Below are 10,080 nucleotides of genomic sequence, written 5' to 3'. Positions count from 1 at the left end.
TAAGGATATTGTAAAAGTAAGGAGAGAATCATCAGTAGCATGAATAGTTGTAATAAATGAGTTGCATGAAATTTACACTAAAAGAGATATTATCTTTGACCTCCATACCATGTCTTTGTAGTTGTAAGTTGTAACAACTTGGTTATTGTATTTGATTCAATGACCATTTTCCCTAAAAGAGATTTATGTTGTTGAAACTTCATTGTTTTGTTTGATGCTAGTAGCTTCTAGGAGTACTCCAATAGTATAAACATCTATTCAGGCTTTTACAAATAGATGATTGTGTTATGACTTTTTCATAACTAGATTTTATACTTCTAACATTCATTCTCTATGCAATGCAATTTTTCTGTGTAAATCAAATAGTACAATTGGGCTTTTGAAAGCTCAAGATGAAGGACAAAATTGACACATAGTTTCTCAAAATTTTAACACCTTTTAGGAGAGCTTCAATCTACAATTTATGACATATGAATTTTGCACATGGTAAAATAATTTATTTGAAAATATATAAAATAATTCATTGACTAATCTACATACATAGTATTTAAGAAGATGTAATAAGGGTGATGTTAAGAAATAGTGGGTACCTAGGAGAAGAATTTTGGAGCATAACCTCTTATTTGAACAAAAATCTTGGTGCTTCATAAGTTTTTCCTGATATGGTTGATCGTATAAATCATAGTATTTCATTTCTTGCATGTTTTTAATATTATTAATACAATAACTGAAAATAAAGTATAAGCTAGATTAAATAAGATAACTATGAAATTGATTAAAAGAATGGAAATATTTGGTTTGAAAGAAAATTTTAGGTTTTTCACTTCAAGTGACTACATCTTGTTGGAAATACAAATGGTAAATGTATACTTTTGAGAGGGGGTGGGTGGGGAGTCAAGGGTGGTGGGTGAGTGAATAAGAAGTACTAATCTCTAACTAATAAAACATTTAACTTTAAAACAATGCATGAATAAACATATTGAGATAACAAGTGAAGTAAATGCATCCACATAAACATTTGACACTAGTTATGATTACCCAAAAACCCTCCAATGAGAAGGTAAAACTAGGGTGGGGATGATACCCACAATTTTTCACTACTGTAGCAATAAAGTTCACCTGTTAAGGTTACATAGTTCGACCATTCTCATGATCTGCCCTGTAAAAGACCTACCCTATCAAAGGCTTACAAAGGATTGTTAGATCCCACCTTGTTAAAGGATTTTAACACCCTATTAAAAGTGTGCCTGGCTAATGGACTTTAGAACACTCACTTGGAATGTCACCCTATTAAAGTATTTCGCCCTACTCATACACTTGTTAGAAAGTATAGTAGAATTTTTAATCTGATTACTTACAATATGATATTGCTGATTTTATATCTCAATTCAATCCATCTTGATTCTTTATGATCTAATATGAAATTGTTGAATCCTCAATCCTCTGTTTTGCAAACTGATTCTACAATTCAGTCCTTGTTCTAAGTCACCTTGAAACTGATCAGTTCACCCCTTTTACTTCCTTCAAATCTTCACTAGCATCACCTTCATGCATGCATTCTCTCATACTTGAATTATGGGACTTTGTCTCCCTTTACAAAAACTTAGGTGACTTTAGGGTAAGGTATGAATCTACAATTGAGATTCATTCATTTTTCCCACTCAATTCCTTCCATTTTTCTAATTGGTTACATGTTAATCACATAGGGAATCCAAATAGATTCGATCTTATCTTCAAAGCTTCGAGATCTATCCATAAGTTGGCTCAAAAATGGTTTACATAGTTATTTGTGTCATCACAAACAACTAGGCCCATTATGTATTACTCGACACTTGTTAATACTGATGCCCAACATATACTATAATTCTATCTGGCTTGGCACCTCAACTTACTCGGCATCATCTATTTGCTCGGCACTTGAACTACTCAACACTATCTATTTTGTCGGCACTTGATTAACTCAACAAATGAGTGACTCAACACTCATTGCAACTCAACATCTATACATATTGTACTTTGCATGTGTTAGTAGCTCAAAATGAACTTAGTAAATTTCTTACATGTGTTGACACTCAATTGTCAAAACCAATCTAAGATCAACAATCTCCCCCTTTGACATGAGTGGAGAAAACACTTAACTGTACATAGTGAATCTAATCTCCTCAAGTATAATATACATGAAGTTTGACATATATACAAAACTTCAAAATTGTTCAAAATTTTGTAATAGACTATATACCTCAAAATTTTGTAACTCCCCCAGAGTTAATGTGTCTATTCTATAACCAAAATCTCTTCTCTCTTCTTAGAGTATATTTTCTTCTTGCTAATGCTCTTTGTCTTTAAAAATATTGATACTCTTTATTTGATATACTCTATGTCTGCTCTTTTGTTGTTTTTCTCCCCCTTTGTTTGTTCTCCTCTCTATTTACTTTATCTCCCCTTTTTCACATGTCTCCCCCTTGCATGTATCTCCTTATCTCCTCCTTTAATATTTCTCCTCCTTTTTGACACTTATGTCAAAGGGTTTATACAATGATTGTGTATTTGTCCAGAAAGTTCTTGTGGACATCCATTATAATCTTTAGAGCAGCATCTGAGTTGTCTATTGCAACATCTAAGGACTTTATTTGGATGGTTGTCTCTGCTACAAGATGAACTAGTCCCTCTAATGTTGAAATATTTGGAACTTTCTTCAACACTATTTCTATATATGCTAGTTCCTTGTGGAGTGTTTCCATATGAGGGATAAGGGATGCTTGTATATTAATAACCTTGGCTCTTATGGTATCCTTTTTTTCTGTTAATATAGCTAGTTGATTTTGTGTCTAAAGCAATGAATTGAAATGCTTCTCACTCTGAGCTAGGTTTTGAGGTAATTGCATATCTGATATCTTTAGGTTTCTCTCCATACTTAGAATCTGATGGCTTGTTTCTATTGTGAAGAGTGTGAGGACACAATTTTGTGTATAGTGAGAATATATTCTCAAGTACCTTATTCACTATCTCAATTTTAGTAGCCAATCCAACTTGTGATAGTGCTATTTCACTTGATATCTTCTCATTAACTTTACCTTGAAACTTCTTTTTAGACCATTCCATGAGTTTTGCATTAGTATCCTGGTCTTTATTTGTCACCTACTCAACAATTTTGGACAATTGTTCCAATATAGGCTTGGTTTCATCAAGTGTTTGCATGTTGAAGGCATCTAAAAAGATGTCTTTGATCTCATGTAGTGCTTTCCTTTGTTTATACTCCTTTTTGAGTATCTCTTGGTTCTTCTTCCTTTCCAATGCTTCCTGCATGATATTGATCTATTCTAGGTTCATGGTTGTAGGCTCATATTTTAGTATAACTATTTCGTCATCTAGTGTTGGGTCTCCATAGTGAAGTACCCTTGCAACCTTTGTTGATCTTGTGTCTAGTGCAAAAATCTAAAGTGGTATTGCATTAGTGCTCAGCTTCTGAAGGACTTTTGTAGGAGTGCCAATTATTGGTAAATTAACCAATGTCTAAATGGGTTCTTGCTCCTTTTCCTTCAGAATGTCCTTGTCTTCTTCTTGATAAATCACAATTGTTTCTCTTAAATTTTGATTTAGTGTGTCAAGCACAGCTACCTTGGTCTATCCTACTTGATCATTTGTACGCTTCTCTATAGTCTGAGTCTTTTATTCAATGATAACAACTTTGACTTTGATGTCAACCTTTGCTAATGTAGCCTCTGATGTTTGCATTGGAGGTTGACCACTAGTAGTTGTAGGGATGGAAAAAGTTGGTTCTTTTTTATTCACCTTATCCCTAGTTATGTTAGCTACTACTTTCTATAGCTCATCCACACTGACCAAGACTGGATAATCACACAATTTAGCTTATAGTGTGGACTGGTCAAGGATCTTCTTTAGATCCTCTGTAGTTAATAGATTGATGTTATGAGCTAAATAGTAAGGGACGTCCTTCACTTTTATTGTGACTAAATGTGTGTTTGTGTCATGTGGAGGGCTTAATGGTGGCAATTGTGTGTCTGGCACACTCTATTCTATTTGTTGCTCTTCAACTTTTTCCATTTCATCTTTCTTTTGTTGTGTCTCCTCCACTATGTTATCTAAGTTTTCTTTCTTAGTTTCTCCTTCATTATCATTATTCTCACCTTCTCCATTGGTCCCTCCCTCAAAGGGATCATCTTCTCCTTCCTTGACAGTAGTCAAGCCATATATCAACTTCCACATTTGAGTTTATTTGTTTACAGCATCTTCAATCTTATTTTGAAGTATGTTGAAGGCTCTAAATTTGGGTACAAATTTTCTACCATGTTTCTTATTTTCCTTGGTTATTTTTCCCTTTACCAATTCTAGCATCACTTGTGCCAATGTAGATTCTCTTATTTCCTTCTCCATATTTAGGCAATAATGCCATTTATTCTCAGGAATTGAATACAAATCCTTAGGCATTGTGTTGTCAAGTTCAAGAGGTGTGTTCTTCAATTTTTCCATCATTGCATACATTGATCCTTCTAACATATTCTTCTCTTCTCTACCAATCTTATTAAATTAAATATTTTTCAATCCTATTAAATTTTCATTATCCCTAACATTATCAAAAAAAAATTCAATATTAGACTTGGTTTCATGACTTACCACTTTGAACTAGCTTGTGTCTTCTAACTCAGTCCTTTCATCATCTAATTTTGGTTGTGCCACATATTTTCTTCTAGGTTTCTTCTACACAGGACCTTTTTGTTTAGTAGCCTTCTTCTTTTCTTTTACTTTCTCCTTGGCCTTTTGAGTGTTGGCCCTTGTGGTGGCTCTTGTAGTTGGAGTAGTAGGCTTTGTAGGAGTTGGTTTTTCTACTTTCTTTCTCTTTGTCTGAGTTGCAAATTGTGTCTTAACCTTTCTCTACTTTGGTTCTTGTTTGGCTAGTGTTTCCTCACCTTGTTCCTCCTCGAAACCTTCTTCTTCATCTTCACCCATGCCTTGGGTTAGGGAAAGAGATTTTTTGCCTTACTCTTATTCTTCCTCTTCTTTTTCTTCATCATCTTCTTCATCATTTCCTTCAGCTCCACCACCAAATTTAGCTTTCAGTTTCCTCACCAGTTTATATTTCTTTTTTAGAGTTGAGGCTTCATCAATGTTAATTTCATATCCCAAAGGCCTTAGCCATCTCACTTTGGGTACTATAGCCTCATTGAAGGTGTAGTCAATGTCTACCAAGAAACAAGCATCATTATATTATTTCTCCTCCAGGGACACAGGAATTCTCAGCCTCTATTTCATGGATTGCTTGAAATCCTCAAAGTAACTAGTCATTAATGACTCAAAATTTTCTCCCATTTGTTCAATTTTCTCATTTATTTGCACAGCCACAGACCTATTGGTCTTTCATCATATCTACAAAAAGATGAAAATTTATTTTGAACATAGAAAAATATGCATATCAATATGGTACCAAACTTACATTGAGCACTTTTAGACTTCCTTATTGCTCCTAGGTTTTCAATGGTTTGTTGCAACTGGAGTTTTGTAAAATCATAAGTGTGATCTTTCTTCACAATCTTGTATCCTACATCAACTGCTATACAAGGAACACTATTCAATTTGCTTGACTGATAGAATTTGATAGTATTAATGGTCTTTGATATGACTCTCACTACAAATTCAAGAAGTGGATCTTTCATAGTATCAATGGTCATTCCTCTCTTGTTCCACTTTGCCCCTGTATTTCACTCTATTACCTCTTTAGAGTTGCTCCTTAGGGTCTTCAACCATTCCAAGGTTGGGTATCCTATAACCCTATGCACAATTCTCTTGGAAAATTTAATGGTTCTACCCTCTAACCATAGGCATCCATCATGGATTCTACTTAAGTCAATTTTGATCCATTCAATTTTGAAAATGGTGGGGAAATCTAGGGCATGGGTTAAGCCCTTTCTCTAAACAATCTCAAACTCTTCGTTTAACACTCTATTCTCACATACTCTATCATAAGCTTGATGTATTTCCATGTCTCCAATTCCTCCAACTTTGTAATTATAACATTTTCTCACATCTTCTATCATTACGACCATTGGTGGAATAACTGATAATGCATCTACTGCATCATTCTTGTATGCTACTTTAGGTATGGCTCTAAAGTTTGGTTGTTTTACCTCATTACTAACTAGTTGAACTTCAAAAGGTTCCTCATCCTTTGGAATTGTTAGAAGTTGTAATCTTTCCTTGGTGTATTTATAAACCAAGGTTAGACCTTCTTTATTTATTATTGTAATATATTAGGATATAAGCCAAGGTATCCTAATATATTTCTTTTTTGTCCTTTTTCCACTACATCTTATTTTGTCATCTAGTGGAATATGTGAGGACAAATATATATTGTAATTTCTAATTTTAGACTATTCCTCCTTAAGAGGAATCTCACAATTGGCCTCACACACATATGAATGGTGGCATTCATAGACATGGGAGTTACATCCTAACTCCTCTCTCTCATCTCTATTTAAGAGATGACCCTCTTCTCTCATTTAACAATGAGGTTTCTTCCTCTTCTCAATTATTGTATGAGCATTGCTCTCTATCTCTCTCTCTTCCTTCTTAGGCTTTTCATGCCTCATTCATAATATCACAAGGGGTTTTCTTTGCTTTCCCCTTTCCAAATATCTTGTCTCATGGTGTTGGAGCTTGAAGCTTTCTCTCTCCTATTTTATGTTAATACCTTTTCATGCATTTACTCACTTAGATTCTTTCCTGGTATTGTTTATTTACAGATTTCTTTTTCCATTTCTAACATGGTATCAGAGCAGTTTAATCTTTGTTTTGAGTGTTTGCATGAAGGTACGATTTGAAGGAGACTCTTGAAAGAGATTTCACTAATTTCTTCTTTAATCTTCTTAAGTTGGAAGAAATTGAAATTTTTTTGGGTTTGGCTGGTTTACCGCCAAACCAGATTAACTCCTGTTTGCTCTAATTTGTGCAGGTTACTTCTTATTTTCTATTAGTTTTCATCTAACCCCCTTTGGAAGGCTTGCCGCCAAAGGGTTTTCATTATTAGCAACTATGTGCTCTTTCTTTCTCTTTTGCCTCCTTATACTTTTTTTTATCAAATCATATTTTAGCCAGGGTAGCTCCTTTTTCATAATTTCGACCTTTTCCAGTAGCTGTTTTCTTTGGCGAATACGCTCAACGCTTTTCCTAAAAGCATTGCTGTGGGTTTTTACCCATTCTACAGCTTCAAAATGTGGCGAACCCCTGAATCTTTTATGCTTGTAGAAGTCTAATATTTGTATTTTCTATATCTTTCAATCTGTTTATACACCTCTGTAATGTAAATCTCTCACCCATTCCCTTCCTCTATTGTTCTTGTTTCATACCTTGCTTGTCTAAGGATTCGGTAGCGGGATCTCATCCTTTCTTTTGCCGCCTGCTGTCTCACTCCGGCTATGGCCTATCGGTGTTTCATCAGCCTCGTTAGCATTGTCCATATCTTTGCAGTAAGGAAGGGATTTTTTCTACGTTGTCCGCATGTCAAAGAATCACCATCCCTTTGGGAGAATCCATTTTCTGCAACCACTTCATGGAAGCCATGTGCTAAAAGGCATGAAAGGAACCTTAAAGATGTTCCATCTGAGAATCAAACAAATGGATATATCCTTATCCATGTGGAGGGTGGATTGAATCAGCAGCGTATTGCAATTTGCAATACTGTAGCAGTGGCGAAAATCCTAAATGCAACTCTTATTCTACCTATTCTGAAGCAAGATCAGATCTGGAAAGATCAGACGAGGCTTGAAGATGTATTTGATGTAAATCATTTTATCGAGTACTTGAAGTATGATGTACACATCGTAAGGGATATACCTGCATGGTTTCCTGAAAAAGAAGAATTATTCACCAGTATCAGGCGAACTGTGAAAAACATTCCCAAGAATGCATCTGCTAAATTTTATATTAATAATGTGCTCCCTCGCATCAAGGAGAAAAGAATAATGGCTTTGAAGCCTTTTGTTGATAGGCTGCAGCTGCGCCTGCTAATTCCAACTCTCACAGTCATCCCCATAGCCATTCTCCCTACAGCACCCTCACACCTAATTTAATTATGCTGTCAAATCGCTCACTGCCTGTCACATTAGCATATCAATCGGAAGGAAAGTCAGAATTTGCTTGATGAACAACCCCGTCTCCCTTTGCCCTCGCAATAATTGCAATATTTTTTTTCTCTTCTCCAATATAATAGCAGAGGGATAAAAAAAAAATTTGGCCTTGTTCCCTTTCCTCCTCTCGTTCAAACTGTTGCTATGCACTCTCACATTGTTCCCTTTCCTCCTCTCGTTCAGACTACTGATATGCACTCTCACCCCTTCCATGTCAGCACCTTTGATTTCGTATTCTCCAATGCATTCGACCACGTGCTCTACCCTTCGCTCTTTGTCTCTGAGATCGAGCGGACTCTTGATCCAATCACTCGCTGGGTTTGAAGCATCTGGTGCAGGAAAGGCAAAGAATGGCCGCATCGGCCTTACAAGTGACAGCCGCAGGAGCCTGCTCGCAATCTTCACATCCAAACCCTCTCATGCCTTGAGGCCAGTTTATTTGCGCCGTGAACCTTCAAATCGTAGTCCATGCACAAATAAGTAGAATCCGCCTTACAGTACAGCAAACAGCTCATAATTCTACAGGCGTCGCAGAGCTTTGGAATGCTCCAAATACGAAACAAATCGTTTGCAGCTTTATAGTTCTCGTCCTTCACCATTATAGGAGATTTTGCAGGAAGGGCTTGAGAAATTTTTTGACGGATTCGATGGCTCTCTGCTGTGTCAATGCATATGTGCGAACCCATCCAGAATAGTCCCAAGCGATAAGACTTGACTCATCCTTGAAATTTGATAAACGTAGGATATGTGCTCTATATAAAAAATTCAAAAGCTCTTCTCTAAATTAAGGATCCCTTTCTCTTAATGTTCTATGGATAACTATCAACATCTTCAATGCAACCGTCCAGTTATGAGTTTTGGAAAGTCATCTGGCAAGGGCATGAATGCAATAGGCCATGTCCGACCGTGGGTGGGATATAGAGGTTGCCATGAAGATCTTTGGGATATATCTATCCTTCGGTGGACACTCCACATGATTTGTAGCCTTTACCACGGCTATGACCAGCTCCTTGTATTCGCTATTAACCTTGGCAAGGCCAACTTTGGTGGTATCCTTCAAAGCACTGTAGGCTTTCCTCCAGCTCTGTTGCATGCTTATGCTGGCCATTTCTTTTGTTCCCTGGCAATTCCAATTACAAATGGATGATTATGGCAATCTTGCGCAGATTTGAAAGTCTGTGTGTATGCTCTTATTCATCCAGATAATATCATCCAACGATCTAATCGCCTGCAAGTCGCGCACTTCCTCCGGAACTCCATCTCCTCACCTCTTCCTTCCATGCTATGATTAATCTCGTCCGTTTCGAATAATTTTTTAGCATGCAAGATTCCTTTTCTTTTTTTTAGCTCTTGATAGAGGTATCATTTACTTTTATTATTGCCTTTTGTCAACCTATTTTTGGCAGGTAATCATTCATTGTCAAGCTTTATTCAAACTTTTTTTAGAAAAGTTTTTAAACTATTTTTAGTATATTCTTATCTGCCAGATCTGACCTCTATCATTAATTACTAAGCTTTTTAGTTATATCTTTCTTAATATTTTATTTCAAAAAAAAAATTCTTTTTTGAATCTCTTTCCATCGTGAAGGCATAGTATGAGAAAAATGGGGAGATCTTTTCTTGCCCCATGAATTTACGTTCTTATTACCTTGAGGTTATATTTTTGAACCAAGGTAAATATTGTGACTTTTTATAAATTGTGACTTTCCAAAATCTTAAGTATGGAAAAGTGATTATTTTCTTTATCCAATCTATTTTCGTATATTTATTGGAGTATATATGGGTGCCCACATATATGCCCAGATAAATATATAATTATGACTATAATATTTCAAAAATTAATATATACCTTTGCAAAATGAATTTAATACTCATGTTTACCCTCAATGGAGTTTTATACCTGATATCTATGTTTAGTTGATCTTCTTTAAAACATTTT

General features: G+C 35.6%; 2 pseudogenes; one reads left to right on the top strand and one right to left on the bottom strand.

The window, feature by feature from the left end:
- Positions 1-7,430: 7,430 nt before the first annotated feature.
- LOC149536792 (protein PECTIC ARABINOGALACTAN SYNTHESIS-RELATED pseudogene) lies at positions 7,431-8,084 on the top strand (annotated as a pseudogene).
- Positions 8,085-8,448: 364 nt separating this feature from the next.
- On the bottom strand, positions 8,449-8,827 carry LOC149536791 (B-box zinc finger protein 18-like; annotated as a pseudogene).
- Between the last annotated feature and the right edge of the window lie 1,253 nt (positions 8,828-10,080).

This window comes from Cupressus sempervirens, chromosome 10 (genome assembly GCF_028749045.1).
Source record: "Cupressus sempervirens isolate cs-2001-9-10 chromosome 10, ASM2874904v1, whole genome shotgun sequence".
Classification (NCBI taxonomy): domain Eukaryota; kingdom Viridiplantae; phylum Streptophyta; class Pinopsida; order Cupressales; family Cupressaceae; genus Cupressus; species Cupressus sempervirens.
Note: the sequence above shows the minus strand (reverse complement) of the source record. Positions and strands in the feature narration are given on the sequence as shown.